Source organism: Myodes glareolus, chromosome X, assembly GCF_982192425.1.
Source record: "Myodes glareolus chromosome X, mMyoGla1.1, whole genome shotgun sequence".
NCBI lineage: Eukaryota > Metazoa > Chordata > Mammalia > Rodentia > Cricetidae > Myodes > Myodes glareolus.
In genome coordinates, this window is record NC_142053.1 from 40,287,949 (window position 1) to 40,315,653 (window position 27,705).

At 38.4% G+C, this 27,705-nt stretch overlaps 1 protein-coding gene across 6 annotated transcripts in view; it reads left to right on the forward strand.

The window, feature by feature from the left end:
* The window catches only part of Pls3 (plastin 3), a 95,755-nt gene that overhangs the window by 22,894 nt on the left and 45,156 nt on the right, over nucleotides 1-27,705 (forward strand). Inside the window, exon 1 of one of the 6 annotated variants that reach the window (XM_085684454.2) lies at nucleotides 14,422-14,492. The exons of 4 other annotated variants lie outside the window; for them this stretch is intronic. The gene's annotated coding sequence lies outside the window, so the exon portion shown is untranslated. Of the gene's footprint in view, nucleotides 1-14,421; nucleotides 14,493-14,598; nucleotides 14,677-27,705 lie in introns of those variants that run through there. One more of the 6 variants, XM_048439228.3, reaches the window with a different exon arrangement.

The following is a 27,705-nucleotide window of genomic DNA, read 5'->3' on the forward strand; positions in this document are numbered from 1 at the left end:
ATGTATAGGTCAAGTTGGCTTTGAACTCATATACATACACCCTTTTCTTAGGATCCTGGGTGCTGAAATTATAGTATAATACACCATACTAAGCCATTTTTAATTAATTTTGTATAAGGTTTAAGTAATTGTGTTTTTGTTTGAGATAGAATTTATGTAGCTCATTCTGATTTTTAGCTTACTATAGCTGACTTTAAAATTGTTTGTGATCCCTTTGCCTTCACTTCCTAATTACAGGCATTGCCACCACACCTGACTTTTTTTTATTATTTTTGAAAATATTCTTCTTTCATACAATAAATCTTGAGCACATTCCTTGTTACCTCCACTTCTCCTATCCTTCACTTCCCCTCTCCCCTAGATCCACTCACCCCCTGACTCCTGTAATCTTTCCTCCCCTTCCTTTATTTGCTTTCATTTATCTACCAGTTCTACCACTATTCCTACACTGGTAGGCTTTTTTGCATTCTTGTAAAAAGAAAAAAGGTCATTGGCTCATGGAATAGCGATATAGTTTAATGGTTGGCCATATTCTTAGTATGCAATAGATGCTGGGTTACATCCACAGTACGCAATACTTGCATACACTCTCTGACACTGCTTCTGGGCTTCTGGGCCATGGGGGAAGTAGCTTCCTGTCCTGGGACACACATACAGAATAAACACAGATGTGCGTGTGTGTGTGTGCGTGCGCACGCACACACACACACACACACACACGCAGAGAGAGAGAGAGAGAGAGAGAGAGAGAGAGAGAGAGAGAGAGAGAGAGAGAATCTGTTGCACATACTTATATAAGTGTTTCTGAGAAGTTCTCTCTTCTGTCCGGTGTTCCAAGTATTGATGCTCTGACATCAACAGTGTCTCTTGATGTGTAGTAGACATCATATACTACTAAGTATATATCATATATACTATGATACATCATATACATCATTATACATCATATAACTACTAAGTGTAGTTGCATAATATAACTTTAACACTGGGGAAAGTCAGTACTCTCCCTTGTCTATATGTTTTAGCTAATTTTAGGTTTGTTCCTTGCTATCATATTTTTTTAGGAAAAAGTTTGTTTGTAACTATAAAGAATTGCACCTCTCAGGCAGTGGTGGTGCATGCCTTTAATTCGAGCACCCGGGAGGCAGAGGCAGACAGATCTATGTGAGTATGGGGCCAACCTGGTCTACAGAGCTAGCTCCAGGCCAGCCAGGACTGTTACACAGAGAAACCATGTCTCAAAAGACAGGAAAAAAAATTTCACTGAATTTTTTAGATGAATTAAATCAATGAATTAAATTTTAGAGACTGTATACATAAATGACAATGCATTTTCAAATGGTAATTTCATCAAGGAAAACAATTTAGTTCCTTGTCTATCCTAATGCTAAATCTTGTTTTTTTTTCAAAAAGAAAACAATCTTTTTTTCACTATACATCTCAATCCAAGTTCCCACTTCCTCTCCTCCTCCCATCCCCTCCACACACCATCCCACCCCACCCCCATCCAATCCTCAGAGAGGGAAAGGCACATTGCTTTTGGGGAAGGTCCAAAACCCTCCCTACTATATCTAGGCGGAGCAAGGCATCCATCCAAAGAGAATAGGTTCCCAAAAAGCCAGTACATGCAGTAGGGATAAATCCTGGTGCCACTGCCAGTGGCCCCTCAGTCTGCCCCAGCCATGCAACTGTCAACCACAATCAGAGGGACTAGCTTGGTCCTATGCTTGTTCCTTCCCTGTCTGGCTGGAGTTGGTGAGCTCCCATTAGTTCAGGCAAACTGTATCAGTGGGTGTACTCATCATGGTCTTGACCTCTTTGCTCATGTTCTCATTCCTCCCACTCTTCAACTGGGCTTTGGGAGCTCAGTCCAGTGTTCCGATGTGGGTCTCTGCCTCTGTTTCCATCAGTTGCTGGATGAATGTTCTATGGTGACATTTAAGATAGTCATCAATCTGACTACAGGGTAAGGCCAGTTCAGGCAGCCTCTCTACTATTGCTTAGGGTCTTAGCTGGGGTCATTCTTGTGGATTTCTTGAAATTTCTCTAGAACCAGGTTTCTTGCTAACCCTATAATAGTTCTCTCATTCAAGATACCTCTTACCTTGCTCTTGTTTTCTAACCCTGTACCATTTTTTAAGAGATGAAATGTCATGTAGCACAAGCTTGCCTTAAATTCTCTCTGTAGTTGAGGATGACTTGGAACTTTTGATCTTCCTGCCTCTACCACCAGAGTGCTGAAAGTAAAGGTGTGATCCCAGCTTTGCTTTAGGAAGTGCTGGGGACTGTCACCAGGGACTCAGGCGTACAAAACAAGCATTCTGTCAGCCGAGCTCCATACCAACCCCAGTGATACCTATTTTTATAGTTTAGAATACTTTAGCCAGGCGTGGTGGCACATGCCCTTAATCCCAGAATTAAATATATTGCCTTAACTGACAAAAAGAAATATAAAAATTATATTCCCACATGATTTGATACATTCATGTGTTGTATAATATATCAAGATACAGGTACCTGCCCCTCAGCCATGTATTTTTTTTTCAAGTGTGTATCCTGGTTGTGTATACACTGGTTGTGTGCACCCTGGTTGTGTATACCTTGGTTGTGCGTACCCTGGTTGTGTGCACATTGTTTGTGTTTACCCTGATTGTATGTACACTGCTTGCGTGTACCGTGGTTAGGCTAGAACTCGTATGATTCTCTTCCCTGTTCTTTCTGAGGGCTGGGGTTATGTGCATATGACACCCAACTGCTGCTTCTTTATCATTTCTTTATGGCAAACACATTCTTATATTTTTATAAATTTTAAAATATCGAATGAAAGTGTCTTAAAATATAATGTGAATGCCCTTGGAGTTGCCAAGAACTGAAGTTTGTCAAAGGAACGGAACTTTCCTCCTTTGTTGTTTTGTAGCTGTCAACATGGGACCCAGAGTCTTATTCCTGCCAGAGCAATATGCTACCACTGAGCCCCAGCCCAGGAATTATGCACCCTCTGGGGTAGGTGGGGGCCAGGATAAGATAAAGTGTCACACTGAAGCATAGGCTGGCCTCAAACTCATCCTCTCATGGGCTTGAATTTAGATGTTAGCTGCCACACAGAGCAAATGCGTTTCTTGATTTAGAATATGTAGCTTTTCTAAATTGTTGATCTTTAGCTTTTCTAAATCACAGATCTTTGCTTGAATTTAAGGAAAGTTTTAAGTTTTACTTGTGGATGTTTTTCTTTTTTCTTTTTTTAAATTTTTTTGGGGGGTGTTTTTGAGACAGGATCATACTCGTTAGCCCAAGATGGCTTGGAATTTACCATTTGCCTTTATGCAGGTAGTCCTCATGATTCAGCCTCTGATTACTCAGATTGTTAGCACAAGCCACAGTGACTGGCTATTTTTGTAATTTATAAAGACCACCCATTGCAATTGCTTATGAGACTTCCAAACTTCTTGTTGTGCATGCCTTAAGGGAAGTATGGCTTAGCCCATCATTTACCTCGAACAATTTTGTGTCTCAAAATAACTAAATGGGATATGCTATTAAACCACTGGGATTTGGGGTATTATTGTTTGGGAAGTAGTAGTAAATCGAAAATTTTTAAATGAAAACACTTGTGCGTTCTCAGGCTTTCGTTATAAATTATACAAAAATAATACCTTAACAATTACAAAAGCATCTGGTAAGCTGGTTGACTTAAAAGAACACTGGGAAATTTACTGTCAGGTTGGAACAAAAACAAAACAAAACAATGGTGCCTGCCAGACTGATTGTGACTGGGGAACTGGAAAGAAGATGTCACCTTGTTGCATTGGGGTGAGGGAAGATGAAACAACATCATGGTTTCCTTTCTGCCCTGCTTTCTTAAGAAGAGCTTTTATACTCTCTTTATATTTAATAATTCAACGGGGGTGGCACAGAACAAAACTGTAGGGCTCATTTTTCCATCCCGTTTTTTATTCTCATTGCCTTTTATTTCATTTAGTAAAATTTATTATTTGCCCTGGAACGCTGGGAGACAGAATTAAGTGATTAGATTCAGAGATCAGAAACAGCGAAATCACAGTTCAAATGTCCTGCTCTCTGTAGGTCGCAACATGATTGCTCTGTAATTAAAGCTTCTATAACATAGCTCATGGGTCCTAGTGACACTCGTCGCAGTGCTGTTTACTATCACTGCGGCCAGTGACGTGTAATGGCTGAGGAAATAGGTACAGCTTCAGAAAGACCTATCTTTAGCAGAAAAAATCAAATCTGCGAAAGAGAGTGAAGCATAGCAGTTCACACCTGTGATGTGGGGGAGTGAGGCTGGAGGATCACAGGATGAAGCCAACCTGGCCGCTTTAGCAAATTCAAGACTGGCATGGTAGGCTTCATAGTTGAGACTCTGTCTCAATATATATCTAAAGAAGAAAACAAAAGGTTAAAATACTACATGTAGCTTGTGGTCTAGTTCAGTGGTTGGGTACAACAGCTACAAAAACTTGTTGCTGTTGTTTTTAAGATGCAATGATATGGTACTCATCAAAAACAGGTATTCAATTTGTTTTTCACATAATTGATTGCATTTTTATGTATTTTTTTATTTTCAGGGTTATTTATTTCTTTATTTGCAATGATGGAGATAGAACCAGAGCCTTGCACATACTAGCCTGTCACTCTGACCACTGAGTGGTATCAGTAGCCTTTACTTTTGTCTTTTAAAAATTTACCCTGCAGGGGGTCGGAGAGATGACTTGGTGGTTAAGAGCATTGACTGTTTTTCCAGAGGACCTGGGTTCAATTCCCAGGACCACATGGCAACTCATAACTGTCTGTAATTCCAGTTACAGGGGACCAAACAGCTTCATGAATGAAAATGCCAGTGCACATTAAAAACAATCACCCTGAAAAACCATGAATTCTAAGAGACAGTCAACCTAGAATAGTCAACCCCAGTGGAAGAACTCTGAAGGTCTCAGCCAGTTTCTGACACAAATGTGGTATTCAGCAAGGAAAGATCAGAAGAACCTTTTGACTTGTGGCAAAATTCATTGTAATGAGATGTGTTTAGCTATACCAGGTTAACAGATTATCAAATGAAATACAAATCAAACAAATCTGGTTGGTTAAAATCTGAATGTAACAATCTGGGCCAGCCTGGTAGTGTGTTGATGGATTCTGCTCTATCCTCTAAGATATACAATGAAGCTTCTCGGCAAAACTGAAATAAATAAAACCTGTAAATCATCTCTCTCTCTCTCTCTCTCTCTCTCTCTCTCTCTCACACACACACACACACACACACACACAAACACACACACACATATATATGCACGGTCAGACCATATAAACTCTTTATGAGACTGGAATTTTTTTGTGGCCAATCTTAGAAATGAATCTACATTGTGTTCACAGTTCTGTGTTGAGGAAGATTTAACAATGACCATTATATGTAGAAAATAGCAACCATTGTTGCTGTACTAAACTCTGAAGATTAAAAGAAATTAAATGAAGCGAAGAAAACCTTGATGGTAGCACACCAAATAAATTAACTAGTGAACAGTGATTTGAAACAAAATAGAAGCCTCTTGAATTGGACCTAGCAAAGGATGCCTGAAGGATACAGAAAGCTAAGAATTGCTTACTTATTTAAAAGAATAATTCCAAAATCACGCACACACACACACACACACACACACACACACACACACACACACACAACCAAAATTGGATCTTTTAGCTAGTTGTTTTTGTGAAAGCACCAAAAATAATATTCTGGAGAGATACAATGCAGGCTGTGCACTGCCAAGTCCTAATGACACAGAATTTATTTGGTTTGTGTTTTGAAAGCATGTGTATATTTGCAAGAATTCCAAGGAAGATTTGAGCTGACATTATGCAGTTCTTAAGCGGAATGAATGTTGGCAATATCCTGAATGTTTTATTAGACAACAAGGCCACAAGTTTTCTCTGTGAGCTTGTCACTGCAATGGTAGCGGAAGTCAGACTATATTTCCTATGCAAATACATGTGAAATTTCATGAATGCATTTAGCACTTCGAAGTGATAGCAACATCTGGGAACAAGTAGAAACCGGCATTTTAGAAGCTCTGGCTTCATGTTACCACTTCATCTGAATGAGTCATTTAAAGGGTATTTTATATGCCTTGCTAAGAACTGACAAGGTTAATCTTGGACTAGGGCATGCGGGCAGGAAATGCTAAAACAGCGCTTTCTTTTGAAGATTTCTTTCATTATTCCCTGTGAGGTCAAAAAGCAGTTGTAAAGTTTGCAAAGCCAGAACAGTGATGTCTTGAAAGCTAAATGAGATTTTTCTTTCTTGTGGGCAAGATTGGTTTGTTCAGTGCCTGCTTGTGTGCCAGGCACTGAGTTAGATGCCAAAGTAGATTACTAAAGGAAGTACACCAAAAAAAAATCACTGCCCTCATATTCTTTGTTCAAGGTTAAGGCTCTAGAACTATTTGAAGTCATTTAATGCCATTGCTTAGCCGTTTTAAACCTCCACTGAATGTGTGTTGAATTCTTGAATATTTTATCTGATTTGAATAGGGAAAACTGGATGATTTGTTTGGAATACATTCCAGAAGCTGGTAACTAAAGTAAATATTTTCATTTTTGATCATCACTACCATCCTTTGCAAGTGTTGCAAGCACCTGTCCTCTTCACTGAGGAATACTATGGGCTGAACTTGTGGATTTATCCTTTAGGATGGGCTTAATTCCATTTTTTTTGTGGGGGACTGAAAGGACACAGGAGGCTCAAATTAGTGTGTAAATTCATTCAGAAATGTGTCTCTGTCATTTGAAGAATTCTGTGATCCTCAAGTATACTTAATAGTCACCATGGAAAATGAATAGATGACTTAGTTATTTTTGCCCGTGTGAGTAGTGCAAGGGCTGACTCAAAGGAGATGACATGATGGTTCCTGTCCTGAAGGAAAATAAGATGACAGGCGGTGGTGGAAAAACCATGTGCTCATGTCCATATTTGCTCACATCCCTTGTTCATTTCCTTTTATAGAGGGAAACCAAGGAGTCTCGCTTTCCTTTTTATGTTTCCTCTTCATGTTTTCTTTCTCCTAGCATTTCTCTTTTATTTCTTTTTAAAATTCTATTCTAATAATTTGCAATTTGCTCAGCTGACGTTGTGTTTTGTAACAGCATGCGTGCCACATTAGCATAGTCATGATAGAAATATGATCCCCGTTTTTGGGAATCAGGGTTAATAAATACGGTACATTGGTCTTGATCTCATAATATAGGAAAGATGACATTGGATTTGAGCTTCTGATCCTCCTGCCTCCAGTTCCCAAATGCTAAGATTATTGGTGTGCACCACCACGCCTGATTTACTTGATGCTGAGGACTTATCCCTGAGTGTCATGCTTGTTAAGCAAGCTTTTTACCATCTAACCTGCATTCTCCACCCAATATTACTATATTAATGTGTTTATAGTATAATAGTATAGTATGGGGAATAAAGTGAAGCATGACAGAACAGGACCCCACCATCCTCCTCTGGTCATCCCATGTGAGCTTACAGGCATGTAAACATGTACACACACATATGTACATATACCACACATGTGCACATATACATATTCAAAAGTTTTGTAAATAAGTGAATTGAATGTTCTTGACATGAAAGGAACAATAGAGTACTTGTTTCACAAGGAAAAAATTAGTTAAGTTAAACTGAAAATTATTTGAGATTTGTAATGGCCACCTTTACTTATCAATATTTGGACGTTTTATGTACTGATTTCCTTTCTCCTTTTTCCCCCTTCCACTACTAAGGATGGAGTGTAGCCTCATTAATACTTACAGAGGCTTGCACTGTATGTAGCCCAGGGTAACCTGCAATTCATTATGGAGCCAGACTGGCCTAAGACTTGAGACAGTCTTCCTGCCTTTGCCTTCCAAAAACTGAGATTACAAAGAGGTATGAGTTCCCACACCTGGCTCCATACATACGGGTTTCTAATGAGATATATGGTGTCATTAATTAATATGATTTCTAGGCATCACACAAATACCAGCATTTAGAATATCTATATAGCTTGATGAAATGATCTTTTCCCAGTGATCAGTGCACGATTTTATAAAACAAAATATTGATGAAATGTCCCACTCAGAATGCAACTAACATAAAAAGGATTTAATTGAAAAGGAAATCAACACAATTCTCAATTTGCTTTTTAAAATAATAAATAGTTGCTTTTTAAAAATACTATATGGTAGCATACAATGAGTGGTATTACGTTTTTTAAATCTTAACATTTTCCCAGCTGTAATTTTAATATGATGATTACGTTGATTTAATGCATGCATCAGAAAGTTCTTTGTGGCTTTCAGGTCCAAGCCAAAAAGATGAGGGAACTATTTAGTTGCTTGGATTTTGCTGTTGTTTTCTTTCCCTTCCACACTCCTACTCCTCCCTTCCTGTTCCTTCCTCCCTTTCCTCCTCCTCCCCTTCCTTTCTGATTCAGAGACAATCAAGGTAGAAAGATGGAGAGCATATAAATTATTTCTTTATATGTTTTTATTAGTGATGAAGAGAATGCAGATGTCTTAAATCGAAAGTTGTTCTATGTGAAACACAGCTAACCCTTTTCTGAGAACTTATATTTCGCACTGAGAAAAGTCCATAATGGTGAACCACAGATGTAATCTCAGCACTTCGGAGGATGGGACAGGGGGATCGTGAGTTTGAAGCAAACCTCTAAGACAAGACCCTGTCTCATCTGAAGATGGTTTTGACTGATTTATTTCAACCTTTAGTTTTAGTGCATTGGGGATGTAATTTAATATACAATTAGAATCCTAGTTTATTTAAGAACATGTTATTTTATTATTGAAACAGTGCTAATAAATCTATAGTAACATGGAGTCATCTTGGGAATGTTGAAATGAAGGGATTAATACTTATTAATTCTCTGAGAATTTTATACAATGTATTTTGATCATATTTCCCCCAACTCTTTCTTTAATTCCTGCCAGATCCAACCCTACCATCATACACTTCCAACTGTCTGTCCTCTAAAATTAAGATATTTTTGCGTCCCATTTCTCTCCTTAAATGTGAAAAAAATCCAGGGGCTGGAGCTGTAGGTCAGTGTAAAAGCATTTGCCTTGAATTCACAAGGCCATATGTTCGTCCCAAGTACTTGCCTTACAGACTTATAGCGCCATATCCAGCTACTCCCCCATTAGCTTCATATTAAAGTTTTTTTATTTGATCTTTCTGGCCTTTGAATGGTGTAGATTTTTCCACCTTCACACTTTAAATAAATTATAGTATCAGTGTAAGCTGCAAGGTCACATTGTTAAGGCATTTGACTTTGGTGTTTTGTTTGTGATGTTTGTTCCCCTGTGTCTATTTGGATTGGACGCAGAGCTTCATACATGAGAGGCAAATGTCCTACCACTTAGCTACATTCACAATCATTTTATTTTGTTTAATATTTTATTTTTGAAATAAAAATAAAAGTTATAATTAGTTATCATTTCCCCAATTCCTTTTTCTCCCTCCAACCCTTCCAGTGTATCCCTGTCTTACTCTCAAATTCATGGCCTCTGTTTTTTAAATTGTTGCATATATATGTACATGTATGTATATATGTTTCTCAATATTTAAATATAGCATTTTTGGTATGTATAATTTTCTTTGTGTATATATATGATTTCAGGAGTTACCACTTGGTATACAATAACTGGTGTGTTCTTCCCTGGGAAAGAATATTTTTGTCCACTCTCAGCATTCCTTAGTTGCTTTTTTAAAAAAAGATTTGTGTGTATATATAACTAGATAAGTATCTGAAGGCAAGCATGCAGTAAAGTGTTTTTTTTATATTAGTGGGACAAAAATCCGTGTATTACTTATTTATTGGGTAAACCTAGGTTTGTACTGAGCACAGTGGTATAATATGTGCAACTAATACTTTTAGTCTTTAAATATAATTGACCAGAACACTATTTTCTGTGGACTGAATAGAAAAATGGGTTGGGTTGAGTGAACTTTGCATGTGAAGAGGGAAAAATATGTACTCATCAGAATGTCTAAAAGTCTTTGCATAGTTTGTGCCACCATTTGTTAGATTCTAAAGGAGATATAAATGAAGAGAAAATATTTTTCAAATGACTTGTCATTGTAGTTGCACGAATAAAATTGCCTTTAAATGTGAAAGTGTGTGTGTGTGTGTGTGTGTGCGTGTGTGTGTGTGTATGTGGTGTGTATAGGTGAGTTCAGCTCTCCAAGAGGCCAGAGGAGGGCATTGGATCACCTGAGCTAGAGTTACAGCACAACATGTGTACTAAGAACCTCAGGAAGAGCAGCAAATGCTACTGAGTCTTCTCAACAGTCCTGTCAACCATATTGTTTTGAGACAAGATATTATCCAGACTGGCACAAACTTCTGATCCTTCTGCCTCATTACCTTTCCATTCCTTCACATCTAACTTCATCCTCAGTAACTAGGATTATAGGCATCTGCCTCCACACAGAGCTTGTTTTATCTTTGTTTGTTTGCTTGCTTACCTGCTTGCTTGTATATAAACCTTTTGTAATATTGGGGATTACACCTAGGACCTGTGTATGTACTAGATATATCCTCTACTACTAAGTAAAGAGGGTTTATTTTGAGACAAGATCTTCAGTAAGTTAGCCAAGCTACCCTTGTACTTACTCCATATCTCCTCCAGGCCTTGTATTTGCCATCCTTTTGCCTCAGCCTCCCCAATAGATATAGAATTAGAGGCCAGGACCACCAAGTGAGTTTTGTTTATCATTTAGCATCATATCACATGCCTTACAACTGAGCAGCTATGGAATCACTGTAAAGTGTTTACATTCCCAGTGTCAATTCCCAGCTATGGTCAAGTCTGTAGAAGATAAAGTGAATTAGGATATGAACTAAATAAGTATCTATGAGGCAGCCTTTGTTTATGGAGATGGACTGTCATTCTTTGGTATCTCAGAATGCTTAAATTGATGCATGGTTATGCCTTCTTTAACTCTCCAAATATGAAAAAAATGACAGAGCCTTGTGTAAATCACTTGCATGGCAGATACAAGTCCAAGAACTGTCGGGGTGGCAGGGAGGAAAAAGAAAAAGATCCCTGAAAGCAGATCCATTTGGGTGTTACAACCAGCCCTGTTTGTGCAACAGGAAATCAGTGTACCTAATACTGCTTCTAGGATGCATTTTTAAAATGTTCAAATGTGATTAAAAATGACAGTAGTGTAGTAGTCTCCTATGTGGTATAGGGGCTCCTGTTTTATATGTTAGATCCCTATTCATGAATACTTCATTCACTGTGTTAGTTTTTAAGTCACAAAATGGGTGATCTCTTGTTTCTTAAAAGGAAATTAGATCATTGTATTGAGGTGCGTCATTAAGCAGCGTGGGAGGGGCTTCCCAGGTACCAGTCACAAGCAGAAAAAAAAGAAATAACACAGCAGTGGGTGTGGTGGGGAGCATGACGTTTGAGGGAAAGTTGGAAAAATATGGTCTCGATTTTGTTTTCTAGCTACACATTACACTGCTATGTATATGAAACTCTCCTGTGACGTTATTGGGTGTGCCTCTTAATATTTCTTTTCCACCCTGAGGGGTGTGTGTGAACCTCATTGTTTTGATTGTAAGATCTGAGAGACAATTTGCACGTGCTTTCCCTTGGCTTTCCATTCATCAGGATGAATTGAGAATGTAATATGAAACTTGTTTTCATTCTGTTTGCCTGCTTGTACAAATGTAAAGCTCATTATTCACCCCTAGCCACCGTCTTCTCTTCCCAAGCCAATTTTCATTACCCATAGTAAAAACAGGTTCTAGTCACACAGTCACAGAATGGGTACATGCAAACAGATAAACTCACCATGGCCCAACTCTTCTCATAGAGCCCCCTTTCAGATAGTGAGTGAGAAAGAAATTTTCAAAGTGAGCCACATACTTAAAGAAATAATAGTAAAAAAGGTTGCATTAGTAATACTAAAGAAGTTTCTTTTAGGAAAGGTATGGGGATAGTTTGTTTGGGATTTTTTGTTTATTTTGTTTTGTTTTTCCCTTTGGAATTTTCTTTTTTCTAGTGCTGGGAATGGGACCTAGCACCTCGTGGGTGTTGGGGAGAAGAGAGATTAGCATTTGAGTTTGAAAAGCTGGAAAAATATACACTTACCTATGGCCAAAAAAGTCAGGGATACACTTTCTAAGTAACCTATTAGAGCCATCTGTAAAAGAGAAAAGACAGTCAATTCTCAAACTGCACATTGTTAGTTTAAAACATTACTTCACCCAGTGCTAATGTTGCACATCCGAAAAGGGTAGCTATGTAGCAGTTGGGACAGATCCATCTAAGTGATTTGAGGCAGCTGGTGTGGCTGATGAACAGCTTCTGCTCGAAAACCAATCCAGTATTTCTGGTCTCTCTCTACTGTTTCCTTACCTTTGTGCCAGTATTTTTACCTGCAAAATACACAATACTAGCATAGGCACTTTTCTTCCAGGTAATACTAGGGGCTTTGTAGCTCCTCCAGAAGTACTAGGCACCCATACAGACCTTAGGGAGATAGTGATAGGCTTGTTTTTGCAGGTGGAGAATTTTAAAAGTTGAGAAATTCATATGGGAGTCAGCAATTAAGGCAGATGAAAAAATAAGGTAAGGCGAAGGTGGCGCACACCTTTAATCCCAGCACTCAGGAGACGGAGGCAATTGGATCTCTGAGCTTGAGGCCAGCCTGGTCTACAGATCAAGTTCCAGGATAGCCAGGGTTAAGATAGAGAAACAGTGTCTCGAAAAAAAGGAACGAAAAAAAAAATGTCCTCTGGAGTCTCCTGGTACATTCTGTGTCTTCTGGATTGTGTTGCTTTTTTTGGTATTTCATGTGGTTTTTGGTGGGTGCTGGCTGTAATGCATTGAAACATGTCCATTAAGGCAATGAAGTGTAACCCAGTATTGGTAGGCAGTGGGAAGTGCGGAGGACAGAACGCTGTCTGCCTCTTAATGGGGACTCTCCAGTGACAGTTCCTCTTCACAAGTGAATGCACTGTGAGTCACATCTGTGTGCCAAGAAGCTAATGGATTTTAAGATGCATCGCTGGGTTTATGTTATTTGGAAAGATCCAGCATGTCTGTGATCTCATTTTATTTCCTTCTTATATGGTAGATAGAGCAGATATTAGTAAACAAGTATTATTATCTAGGCGCATTACAATACAGCCCTCCAGTTACTGAACACTATGCTGGATGCTGACACTCTTGCATACTCCCATCTTCCCAGGCAGCCTTTTAAAGGTATTTAGAATTACCTCCATTTTCACAGATAGGGATGCGTGACTCGGGGAGGCTAAGTGATCTATTTAGGGTCACAAAGACTTCAAGACTGTCAAACATCTAAGGCTCCCATGCTTCCATTCAATTCCTCTCACATTAATAATTTGCACTGGGTCTTCTATAGAAATGATGTTCTGAGCCTAGTCAGTACAGGATTGCTAGTGCAAATAAGTTTTTTTTAAAATAAGGGTGGCTATCCACATCTAGTAATTACCATGATCTTCATTTAAAATGCTATACACTGTATAAATAGTTACTGTAATGTGGAGTACTTAATATTTTTATTATTTATATTTTTGTTTCATTTTTTGAAGAGAGAGTTTCCCTGTGTGACAGCCCTGGCTCTGTAGAACAGGCTGGCCTTGAACTCACAGAGATCCACCTGCCTCTGATTCCCCTGTGGTAGGATTAAAGGTGTGGACTGCCAAACCCAGCAAGTATTTCATATTATTATTATTAGAGATGGAACCTAAGAGTCTTTGTATACTGGGTCAGCACTGTGTCTGAGCCCCAGCTCCAGCCCAAAATACGTATGGTCGTCATCATCCTGGCTGGGAAAACCAGGCTGAAGAGTTTAAACATCTTGCCTAAGAACACGTAAAGCTATTAGAATGTGGAGCTGGACTTCATACCCAGTCTGACTCTTTACTAAAGTGAGACGGCCTTTTTGATAGAATAGTACTCAGTTCAGCAAGTATTGGCTTAACTCTGTGGTACTGAGCTGGTAGATCCTGGAATTTGTCCCATGTCAGAGCTTAGTGTTCTAACAGAACCAGAAGTAAAATAAATGCTACACCAGCTGGAATATGGAATATAAATTTTGGATGTAGTTTGGAATGAATAATAGAAAGCATAAGTGTCCCGAGATAGTTAATTTGCCTTTCCAAGTAATGTACTTGACTGTGGATGAGTGGCTTGGACACTGGGGAGAAGCTGTTCTTTGTGTTCTAAAATAAGCAGGTTACTTGGCTACTGCCCAAACTCTAAATAGGTATATAAGGGTTGTAGCTGTTTGACCTGAACCAACTTGCAATTCCCTTGGTTCCCTGTCTTTTAAAAGTGCAGCCAAAATGAAAGCATAAAGTTTTCTCTGAAGGTTGTGCTTAAGTTCGAATTTATTCCACCTCTGGCAAAGGACTGCCTGGCAGCCAGGAAGGAGATTCGTAAGTATTGTATCATTCCTTTGTCAGGGTGTTCATTTGCTAGCAGGAAGTGTTGTGACTTGCTCTTTAAAGATGCAATTGTAAGAAGAATGTTGGGTTTCCAGATTTCAAGTTCTGGGCGTGGGAGACGGTCCTATTAGTGAGTGCTTCAGGAGAAGAAACAGGTTTGCTCCCGTCGGAAAGGGTAACTATTTTCATATAATTTCTGTAGGTGCTAACGTTTAGGTTACAGAATATTTAAGCCAAGCTTGACTTTGTAAAAATATAAAATTCTTATTTTCTTCTTAGGTGAAGCACTGTAGTCACTTTTAAAATTTTGTATAAGTATAGTCAGATTTCTTTGTTTTAAGAAATCTATGAATTTAACCTCTTCTGTGTATTTTCTGTTTTCTCTCTCTTTCAATGTAGGGAATGTTCTCTTTTTTTTTTACATTTTACTTTTGAAGTTCTACTTACATAATCTTTACTTGTCAAGTCCGATGCTTCAATGTTTAAGCGGTAGAAGTTATTATCTGTGGCTTTTTGAGTGGAAGAGAGAAGAAATGAGATTTCAGATGCCTTTGATTCTTGTTAAAGGCTTTTGGGTTTTGTATTTTGTAATAAAAGTTGAGGTGGCTTGTCATGCTAGAACATGTCACTATGAGATTGGTATCTCTGTTGTTACAAACTGGCTTTAAGTCAACCAGCTGTCCTGACGTTTGAAATTCACAAAAGACATGCTATAGATAGGTGGTGTTACTGTAACGAAGCAGCGGCAGTCACTCACAGTGCTCATCTTGCCAGCATGGTTTTCAGTCATACAAAGCAGTGGCTCTTAAAAGACTTATTTCTCCAAGTTTCTGACAGAAAGATTTATAGCCAGTCATAGGACAATCGCAACTCTGAGTGAAGCATCACCTCTAGTATGAGACAGGAGTCGAGTGTTTGCAGCTCGAGTACAGCGTTTGAATTGGGAAGGTATATGATACTGAGGCAGGCACTTTTAGTGGCCGATACCCTGCTGACAGAAGAGGGAGCTGGAACTGTATCTGGTGACTTCTATATTGTAGGTGATAGGACTTAGTAGTATTTTTGTTTTGAATTGGAACATGTTAGTTACTCTGATATTCCACACACACATATGTACAAACACAAATCCCAGGAGATCAACCTTGACTTTTTAAACATGTTCATGTTCATGTTTAAAACATGTTCTCAGGACAGGAGGCTGGAGACCCCTCAGGGATGAAGGGCAATTCATTTCATGAGCAACAGCATGATTTTTACACAATTTATGGGTAAGAGGTGTAAAAATTTGCTGGAGAAATGCAAAAGGAATGAAAACTTTCAAAGGAGATATGTCCTAGTTCAGTCTAGTGTACACATTGGTTTGGTAAACAAATAGGGTAAAATGGAGTTACATCAGTTAAGTCTTTTTTTTATTACTATTTTTTGAGATTATAAGACAATTTCTTCTATTTATTTCCTCCCTCTGGGTGGAGTCTTTTGAGCTTGACATATTTAAATCATTATTATGACTTGCATTAAAAACCTATAAAATTTTTCTGCAGCAAGCATTTAAAGAATGTCTTCAATGTACGTTAAGTCGAACATTGCTGTTATTGGAACAGTTTAGTGACTTCTTTTTAAGTAGCCATTGCTCTGAGATCTTATCTGGGTTTATTAAGCACCAAAGGTGAAAGGAAACTTTTACTTTAAATGGAAGTGTTTGATATTCCTACAGGAAATGACACAGCATTGGGCACCCTTTGGGATTTGAGTGACTCATGCACATTGGTACTGAAAAAGATCAATTAGGATCTAGTTTATACTATCCTAGAATAGAGTAGAAATACTTTCAGAAGATGAATTTCTTTCTTTCTTTCTTTCTTTCTTTCTTTCTTTCTTTCTTTCTTTCTTTCTTGTTTTTAAATGTTTCCTTTCTTTCTTATTTCTTTCTTTCTTTTTTTTTTTCGGTTTTTTGAGACAGGGTCTCTCTGTAGCCTTGGAACCTGTCCTGGAACTAGCTCTTGTAGACCAGGCTGGCGTCAAACTCACAAAGATCCACCTGCCTGTGCCTCCTGAGTGCTGGGGTTAAAGGCTTGTACCACCACCATGCCTGGCTGTTTTCTCCTGATTTTACATATTGAAAAAATCAGGATACAAAACTTTAAGTATAATGAGCTATTTTTTGACCACCTGTCTACTTGTAAACATTCAGTTTTACCTATGAATGACAAGCCTGTCAAAACATGATCCATGCATTTGCCATATTATAAGGGTGTCTGCTTATATGGCAAAAGCCAGTAGGAACTGTTTCTAAACTTCTTTCTGTTTGACTTTCAGTTACATTCAAAGAATAGGGTGCAAACATCTTGAGGAGTTCTGTAGTAGCTTGAAGTATGAAACCAGAGTAAATAAGGAAAACATAATCATAGACCAATTGCATGTAAAGAATGTGAGTTTGTTATGGTCTTGGGTTTTAATTATTTCAGTTTTCTCTAATAATGTTTACAACCTTTTTTGTTTATTTAGACATTCATTCTCTTGTTTATTGGCACTGATGACTGTAAGAACTGAGTCCATCATGCTAAAGAAGCACTCTACCCCTAACCTACACCTGGAGTGTGACTAGTTTAGCATTGTTTGTTTTGGGAGACTTTGTTTCCTTTGTTAGAGAGGGTTTCCTTATGTCACCTAGCCTGTCTTTGAACTTTCTGCGCAGCTCAGGATGGCCTGGGATTCACGATCCTCCTGCCTTACACTCACAAGTTCTGTAATTATAGGTATCACCATGCTCAGCTCAAGAATATGCATTTTGTAAACCACGCAAGATGACTAGATAGCCTGCCTGATAGGTAGGTCTGTTCAATCACCCAACTCATCCCCATCAATTCTTGTTTTCAAGCAGCATTTGGTGGGTACTTGTGAGCAAAGATACAAAATCATAGGGGATATCATCTGTGTTTTCCAGGAACTCACAGATGAGCGGAGGAGACATAGAAGGCAGAAGATAGTCACCACACTGTTTGTGTGGGGGAGAGTGACTTACAGAATTTTAGAGAAAAGGTTACTGACTTTTATGAGATACATGATTGTGTCATGTATCTCCTTTAAAATCATTCAAACAGAAAATCTGAGGTCTAGGCATGGTTTTCTATATCTGTGATCACAGTATTTGGTAAGCAGAGGCAGGAGGATCAGAAATTCTGAGCCATCTTCAATACACAGTGAATTTGAGGCCAGCCTAGGCTACAGAACATACTTACTGCTAAATAAACAAAACACATTTAAAAAAAAAAACAAACTTAGGAAGGTTTAGCTGGTTGCCAGTATTAAGGAAATAGAAAGTGAGCAAAAATAGCTTAGACTAAATCTGTATATGAGTTTTCACAAAATGGCCATCTGTGCTCTCTTGTCCTTCTCAGAAACCTGTACAGGTCATTTGTTCATCTGCAGGGGTCATGCAAAAGACAGCCACATCTTCTTTATTACTCACAGAATATGGATGTTTAAGTTTCTGTAAAGGTTTTTAGATACATCTAAGTTAAAATTAAAGGACTTGGGACAGAGCAAAGGGTAGAGGAAGCCTTCAGCAAAAGTCTTCCAGTCAGTATCATTTGATTTGGAAATGAAAGCATGCTTTGTAAGGGGGGTAAAGGACTTGCTCTTGTTAAAATTTAATTATTTGGGGCTGGGGATATGGTTCAGTGGTTAAGAGCACTTGTGGTCTTCCAGAGAGCCTTGGTTCAGTTTCCAGAACCCACATGGCTACTCTAACCATCTGTAACTCCAGTTCCAGGGGAACCAGTGCCCTCTTATGGCCTATTGTAGCCACTGTATGCATGTGGCAAACAGACAGACATGTAGGCAAAATAAAATTAATTAATATTAGAAATATGTATTTATTTTTATTATGTGTGTGTTCATATTTTGCTTCTACATATGTTTGTGCACTCCATGAATCCAGTGCCCTTAGGGACCAGAAGAGGATCTCAGATCCCCTGGAACTAGAATTATAGACACCTTTGATCTGCAGTGGGGTGCTGGGAAACAAACCCAGGTCCTTTACAAAGGCAACCAGTGTTCCTAACTGCTGAGACATATCTCCAGTCCCAAGTAATAATACTTTTTAAGTTATGTCACAAGTGTCCCTGAACTATATTATCTGACATATTTTTGTATACTGTCATTCATGTGTGATTTGGTGGTATAGCTGATTGAATCTAGGGTCTCATGAATGTTAGGCCAGCACACTATCGCTGGACCATATCTCCAGCATCTTCTTTACTTTTTATTTTGAAACATAGCTTGTTAAGTTGCCCCAGTTGGTGTTGAACTTAGAATCATCTAGCCTTAACTTTCCAGGTAGGTGGGATTATAGTTCTATGCCACACAGCCTATGTTATTTTTAACTAAAACAAACAAGAAGATGGGCTGGAAAGGTGTCTCAGTAGTTGAGAACACATACTGCTCTTATAGAGGATATAGGGTCTATTTCCAGGACCCACATTATGCAGCTGCCATGCACCTGTAACTCCAGTTGTAGTAGTGGGACCCATCAGCTCTTTCTTCCATGTGCGCGCACACACACACACACACACACACACACACACACACACACACACACACACAAATCTTTTTAAAACAAATGAACTATTTTAGAATCCTCTGTTGAGAGTTTTCTGTTTAGGTCTGTACTCCATTTTTTTTTATTGAATTATTTGTTCTTTGGATGACCAATTTCTTGAGTTCTTTGTATATTTTGGATATCAGACCTCTGTCTGATGTAGGGTTGGTGAATATCTTTTCCCATTCTGTAGGCTGCTATTTTATCTTGTTGACTGTGTCAAAGGGAACACGCCTGCATTGATGGTGGGAGTGCAAGGTGGTACAACCCCTTTGGATATCGGTATAGTGATTTCTCAGAGAATTAGGAAACAACCTTCCTCAAGACCCAACAATACCACTTTTGGATATATATCCAAAGGATGCTCAATCGTGTCACAAGGACATGTGCTTAACTATGTTCGTAGCAGCATTGTTTGTCATAGCAGAACCTGGAAACAACCTAAATGCCCCTCGACTGAAAAATGGATAAGGAAAATGTGGTACATTTACACCATGGAGTACTATACAGCAGAAAACAATAATGACATCTTGAAATTTGCAGGCAAATGGATGGAGCTGGAAAACATCATATTGAGTGAGGTAACCCAGACCCAGAAAGACAATTATCATAACATACTCACTTATAAGTGGTTTTTAAACATAAAGCAAGGAAAAACAGCCTACAAACCATAATTCTAGAGAATTAGGCAAAAATGAGGACGCTAAGAGAGACATACATAGATCTAATCTACATGGGAAGTAGAAAAAGACACCATCTCCAGTGTAAATTGGGAGCATGTGGACCTTGGGAAAGGGTAGAAGGGCATGGGGGAAGAAGGGAGGGGAGCAGAAAAAAATATATAACTCAATAAAATCAATAAAAATGCAAAAAGTGACCACATAGATACACAATTGTTTGCATTTGTTTACCTTAAGACTGAGTTATTAAAATCAATATAAAGGGGAGGCTGTTCATATCACTGAGCCTTGGAGAGTCTTAATTTCAAAAAATTAAGCAATGTGTAATACTGTTACACCGAAGAGTTTCACATATAGGAATGAGTGTACAGCAAGAAAAGTGTTTGTGTACTATATTATTATTTTATTTATTTTATGTTGCTAGGGCTTGAAAACAGGGCCTCTTTACCCCTGAGCTGTACCAATGGACCGTATGAAATTATTTTATAGTCAAAGGCTATTTGAGCTCAATGTTTTGGAAAAGGCATGCTCTGTATAGTCTTTGCTCAGCATGATGTCTAGATTCTGTGTATGTTTTTGATATTTTATGATTTATTTTTTATTTTCATTTTATATGTATGAGTGTTATGCCTGCATGTATATCTGTGCATGACATGCATGCTTGCTTCCTGAGGAGACCAGAAAAGGGCATTAAATATCCTAGAATTGGAGTTTGGAATATGAACTGCCATGTGAAAACTGGAAACCAAACCCAGGTCCTCTGAAAGGACAGCAAGTGCTCTTAATTGCTGAGCCATTTTTCCAGCCCTATATCCTAAATATTTTATAAAATCACAGAATTTGTAAGTGACTCCTTTATACTTTAACCAATGAGAGCAAGAGAGCATTAGCTAGAGGAACTCCTATATATGTTTTCTGCCAAAAGTTTATATTTCTCAATAGCATAATTATATTTGCTAAGAGCTTTTGAATTATCTTCCATAGGTTCTGCTGGCTATGAGTCCAAAGTTCTGAAAAGCAGTTTATTGGATAGTTGGAACAATTGATCACTTTTTTTCCTTTATGCAGGTTTTTGTTTTGTTTTGTTTTTGTTGTTGTGTTTTTTAAGACAAGGTTTCTCTGTATCGCTTTGGAGCCTGTCCGGAAACTTGCTTTGTTGACCAGGTTGGCCTTGAACTCACAGAAATCTGCCTGCCTCTGCCTCCCAAGTGCTGGGATTAAAGGAGTGTGCCACCACCACCCTGCCCCATATGTTGTTTTAATTTTACATTTGATGTGCAGCACTGTGTCTTAGGCAAAGTTTTATGACTGGTTTAGATCACTTGCCACACATCTGAAACAATTTAGATGATAAAATAATAGAATCTGAGCTGGGCATACAGCTCAGTTAATAGAGTACTTGCTAGTGTATACTTAGGACATTGGGTTCAATCACCAGCACTCCATAAACTGGGCCTGGTAGTACACATTTGTATTCTGAATACTTTGGAGGTGAAGGCAAGAGAATCAGAAGCTGAAGATTATTCTCTACTACATAATAAGTTTGAGCCAGCCTGGGATGCCCTAAGACCCCATCTCAAAGAAAAATGTACCAGAATCCTAAAGATTTAGCTTATATTTTGTAATTTTTATGATTATTGGTTATTGGGAATACTGGGAGTTTTCATTATCCTTGAAAAATTACAGCTAGCTGCAGCATTTTTGATACTACATCTGTGTATCCAGCATCAAGCAAGCAATGGTTGTAGTGTACATGGGAAATACTTTTCTATTCCAGTCTCCAGAAATAAGCTACCTTAAAATAAGACGTACAGAGTGAGGAATTTGACCAACATTTAGTCAAATAATGATTCTGATTTATTGACAAAAATATATTTAGGGTCGTACTTGAGACTTGGAGGAGGCTGATTAATGGAATCAAATAGAATGATAGACATCCCGGCCATATTTTCCCCCACTTATGTAACTAAAGAGGAAGTCTATCATCAAATTGCTGAACTTCGTGGCAGGATTCTAAAATCTGTGTGGTTGAAAAGAAAGATAAGAGGGGGATAGAGCATTGGACATCAGGCTTTTGGGGAAGAAAACGCACCTGTAGAAACTTGGAGGTTGACAGTAACCAAGCTAGTCAGGGAGGAAAGGAGAGAGAGAAAGAGAGAAGAGAGAGAGAGAGAGAGAGAGAGAGAGAGAGAGAGAGAGAGAGAGAGAGAGAGAGAGAGGAAAAATAGATGTCAAGGGAAGAAGTCTTCAGAGGAAAGGCCAGAGTCAAACCAGGGTAGTGGCGTGGGAGTTAAGGTGGAGTGGTCAGAAGGAAAACTGTGGATCAAAAGGCATTTTCAAAGCTAGGACATTGTGGCAAACACTTATAAACCAAACACTGGGGAAACTTGGGAGGGAAGATGGAAGATTACCATGTTCAGACCAGCCATGGCTACATAGTGACATCTTGTCTCAAAATTAGAGAAAGAAAATGGTGTGCAGAAGGTTATTGAAATAGACATAAAACTATGAAGGATGACTTGAAATGCCAAGCAGATGTTAGACAATTAATTTAGGCACAAGCAATTATATCTTGAAATTTGGGAGCAGGCATAATCAAATGGTTGCAGATGCTAGTTACAGGCTATTTTTTGAATACAAAAGAATTAAATGTACTGTGTCCATGCTATAGGGAATACAATAATGAATAAGTTCTATTTTTACCCTTCAGTAAGTTGTTGAGGGGCTCCACCAGATACTGATGGAGAATATTGACAGGTCTGGGGTTTGAGACTTGGTTCACCTCTTTCTTGCTGTGTGTCTTTGAAGTGACCAAGCTTATCTAAAGCCAGTTCCTCTGTTCAATGTGAATAACAAACATACAAAAGTAACAAGATCATTTTTAATTTGAATAGCAATACTACCAAGCTTATAGAGATTTTTCTGAGAAATAACTTCCATTTTTATAATATTTGTATATGCAACAAGTAGCTTACCCCACAGTAAATAAGTTCTATGCAGTTATGGATCTAAAGTAGAAACTTACAAGGATGTGCTGATATTTCATTTAAAATATTATTCCATATTCCTCAAGTACTGTGATAGAGGTTGGGCAGATACCAATGAGATGTGATAATGGTGAATGAGAATGAGCTATGGACATTTCTGTTAAAGAGTATTAAATGCTATTCTTACATTAACTATATTTCCTAGAAAGATAGATAGATAGATAGATAGATAGATAGATAGATAGATAGATAGATAGACAGACAGACAGACAGATGAATAGATAAATGTTACCTGGGCATGGTAGTACATGCTGGTAATGAAAGCAGCCTAGGGACAGAGGTTGAAGATGGCGAATTCAGTGCCAGCCTGGGCTATATTACAAACCCTGTCAGCAAGGAGAGAGACTACTGAAACTTCTACAACTGATTACACCTGAAATGAAAGAAGGCTTTGATGGAAGAATCTCGAAGTTTGACTGACTCACCCATAAAGAACAAACTTTGTGGGTAACCAGTAGTTTCAAATGTAGTTACCTAGAGACTGAGGAGGAATTGGAAATGAGGCCTGGTATAACAGAAAGGAGAGTTGGTGGTGGGTAATGAGGCCAGGGATGTGGCTCGCTGATGGAGCATCTGCCTAGCATGCTTGAGGCCCTGGGATTGATAGTACTGAGAAAAGAAGGAGAGGGAATGGCAATGAGGCCAAATGGGATTACTCTTGCTAACAACCTTCATCCCCTTGGTTACATCTCAGCTGGTCTCTGACCTTCTGTAATTGTGTCTTGCCAGTAACCCTAGGCTTTCCCCTAGCTATCCTGTATTTTCGCAGCCCCAGACAGCATCTTCTCTTTCTGACACTAACCCTAGAAGATAAAGGTCGCATCAGATTCATAGAAAATGTTCCCTGACAATACACCACTCAGCACAAGTGACTGTGATAGCTCTAGTATGATGCCTTTGAGTTGCTATCTGTTTCCCTCAGTGGACAATAAGCTCTTCTAGAGAAGAAAGGCTCGAGGGTCCTAATTGTTCTATCAGTGGCGCTTGACACACTGCCGAGCGTATATTAATTAAGCCTTCGATGAAGAAGGCTTGATGTGTGCAGATGAGTAAGGCATGAACATGCTAGATATTCAGGTGGAATTCTTCCAAATTCATTAGGAAATACGACACTGGAGTTTGAGTAATCGCAGGAAGAGAAGGTGAGCTTTAGCCCACAGAATGGCACACACCCGTCCAACCTTGAGACTGGTGCTGTTGATTTACCTAACTGAGGAGGAGGCGGGGTGGCAGTTTCTGTTGGTACAGGTAGGAATGTGAAGTGTGGGCGCTCCAAAGCACTGCCTGTTTTGAATGGAAGAAGGTGACAAATAATATCCCCCTTTTTTGTTGCTTGCTCTTGAATTGTTTGCCCGCAATGATGGCTACATCCTTAGGTTTTCCTCCTTTTTATAACAAAATAATACATTCTTCTGTGTTTTCTTCACCCTTTAATGCTTTCTTCAGGAATTTTAAGTCGTGTATTATGCAATCTTGTAACTAATCAACATCTTTCCAAATTCCATTTTGCATAATTTACTAGTAAATTATGGGAACAAAGTCTCAGGTGAATACCCCATGGGTTGCTTGGGTGGGTGATCAATTTGTTCTCTGCTGTGTTGGGAATGAAACTTGGGACACTTGATTGTCAGGCCCCCTAACACAAACCCAGCCATTTCCCATTTTAGACTTTATTTGCTCAGTCTAATTGCAAAGGAAATGTGTGTGTGTGTGTGTGTGTGTGTGTGTGTGTGTGTGTGTGTGTAATATTTCCTAAACCAAGCTGATTACCCATCAAGGAGTTCCTGAATGTGGCACCCTTCCTCCTGAGTCAGCCTTGGTACAGAATGACACACATTAGTAAGGCTATATTCTAAAGGTGAGCGCCCGAGGAAAAGAAATCAGGAACTTCCTTTTTCTCCCTCAAACAGCTTTCAAATTTTGAGTAATAGTTTCAGGTAAAACATTCTCAGCAAGGATTTGTGTCCAGGGTTTCTGTATAGTTAAATGAGCCAGTGGAGTGCTTTCATAATTGCTGTATTGTTAGTCAAACGCTGTAATTGGGGATGACTTCATAGGCATAAGATTCTTCTCTGGGTGACGCCCTGAATTCATACCCAGTTGAACACCATATCCTTTTATGAAAAAAACAAGCAAACAAGGTTTTATTTTCTTTTGTTTTATTCCCTGAGTTGAGAATCTGTTTTCCTGTGTCTCAGATGTTTAGGAAAGAGAGGTTGCTTTTTTTTCCTTTTTTTTCTTTTTCTTTTTTTTAATTCCTGGCTGCTTTTTCTGTACAGAAGAATCAGGCAGACGGAGCATGGGGGGGGGGGGGGGGGGGAACGACACTACCCAGGCAGAACAAAGGGCTTTTCTTTTATCCTTGACTAGTATTTCATTTGCTGAAATGAAATGGAGGGAAATTCTGTTCTTTGAATATTAGTTATCTTTCATGTTATGTAAACAGAGTTCAGTTCACTTTTGTGGTAAGACCGACTTCAGACTTAGGGGGCAAAGAAAGATGTTATGAGAGCCCTGCCAATCACACAATGTGAAATTGTATTTAAACTTGAATCTTAGTCTTACCACTTTAACATTTCTTTTGTATTATTGCTCAAGAGAAAATGCAAATGAGGAGGAATGCTACAATATTAACAAGCTGTGGATGATTTTGAAACGTTTAAACTAAAATTACTTTTATTTTTAAAATGTATCACTTGCCTGCACTTCAAGTTCTGTATTAGAAGTTGGCCTTGTGAAAGAGCCTATCTTGAGTCATAGGTAAAATATGGCTGACAGGTTTTCTTTAGGCCCATCCTTCTTAAACTACTTTGACTGAAGGCTTGTAATTTTTATATATGAGGGAGGCTCTGTAGTCAATAATTATAGGGAGACGAGACAACTCTTCATGCATGCCATTTAAAAGGTCTTAGTAGACTGATGCCTAATATTTACAGCCCCTCACAATTACTTATGGGGTTATTTATTCCCGGCTTTCTTTCACTGTGGTTTGAAGTTGCTGTATAATGCTTTGTAGTTCATAATGTGCCTTCACATACGTCACTTTTAATCTTTATGAGAGTTCCCCGGGAAACAGCTATTATTAGTGCTATTTGCGAATGAGAAGCGGAGGCTCACAGAGATGAAATAAACATACCCATGGACATACAGTTAGGAAGTAGCAGCACCAAGCTACTGATCAGTGGTTTCATTGCTTGCCCAGTGAGAATACACTATGCCATTGGGCGATAAGCAATGGCTGGGCATGACTAGTGTTTAAGAAGTGTCCAGATGCAGAAAGGATATCAAATTTTCTGGTCCAATTGTAAATCAGTCTGGGATGCTTTTAGTTTCTTTGGGAGAACCTGTATGAAATATTCAAAATAGAGAAAAAAAATTGAAATGCCTTTGAGATCTAAGCATTTCCTTATTCTATAGGAAGAATAAAGGAACTGTTTCCCTGGCCGTCTTGAGAAGACACTAGCCCTTTATCTCCAGAGCCTGCAAGCTTCTTCAAAATGGAGATCTATACCTTTCATTGCAGCAACTAATTGTCTATCCTATTATAATTATTTGGTTGCCTCCTGAAATTGTAAATTCCTCAGAGGCAAAAACTGGGCCTGTAACAGATATTGAAGATAGGGTGTGGTGCTGAGGCTGAAGAGATGTCTCCACAGCCACGAGCACAGAATGTTCTTCTAGAAGACCATCGTTTTATTCCCAGTACCCATGTTAGAGGGCCAGCACAACTGCATATACCCACCGCTTCAAGAGACTGACACCTTCTTCTAGTCTCTACAGACACTGCACAATTGTGCACATGCATGCATGCACACACAATTCAAAAAGAATAATAAAATATTTTAAAAATATGGTGTGATGATAAAAAGGGGGTTGAAAGGCCTGTAGAGGATAGATTTGAAAAGGGAGGAAGTGGGACAGAAAGATGTACATTCCTGCCATCTGGAATAAGGATGGTGAGCCAGGGTGGTTTATGTCACCGCTTAATTCCTAATTGTCTTTTTAAAACAGAAATGATATGTAGTGTATGAATGAAATAAGCTGTATAAGGTTTTGATGTTGCTTGGAAATTTTCTTACTGACATGTTTTAAATGATTACTGATTCAAACTACCCAAACTAGAAAGGGGCTTTAGAGACAGAGGTCAACCACATGTTTTGGATTTTCTCAACTCCCAAGCTTTTTGTGCCATTGTTCTGCACATATAATTCATGGAAATGGGTAATAATTTTTCATTAAAACCATGATTGACTGGACATGGTAGCATAGGCCTGTAATTGTGGGAAGATTGCCAAAAGTTTAAGGTCAGCCAGCTCTACATAGGGAGTCCCAGTCCAGCAAGGGCTATAGAATGAGACCCCAATTCAAAACAAACCAAAATGATTGCTTAAAATATATATAAATAAAACTGCAATTAATCTTACTTAGTATTCTTGTGATTAACACTGTTGAACATTTTTATGATGCATAGAATTTAGAATTATTACCATATAGTTATTAATTTTAAATTTTAATTTTAAAATTTTACTATTTTAAGCAAAGTTGCTACTTTTTATGTCAATTTTGTTAATGGAGATATTTCTTTCTTTTCTGAAAGCATTTTTTATTTTCAAGATTATAATTTAATTATGACATTTTCCCCTCTTTTTCTTCTCTCAACTCTATGTCCCTCCCAAACTCCCTCTCAAATTCATGACCTCTTCTTTTTCTTATTATTGTGCAAATAGAAGTATATTTAAGTTATAAATTTTAAAAATTTATAAAATTATATCTACTATATAATATCAATAATTTAATATAGCATGTGTATATTAACAAACACATACTTGTTTTGATTCTATATCACACCCAAAATATATTTGTTATATCTCTCCTTA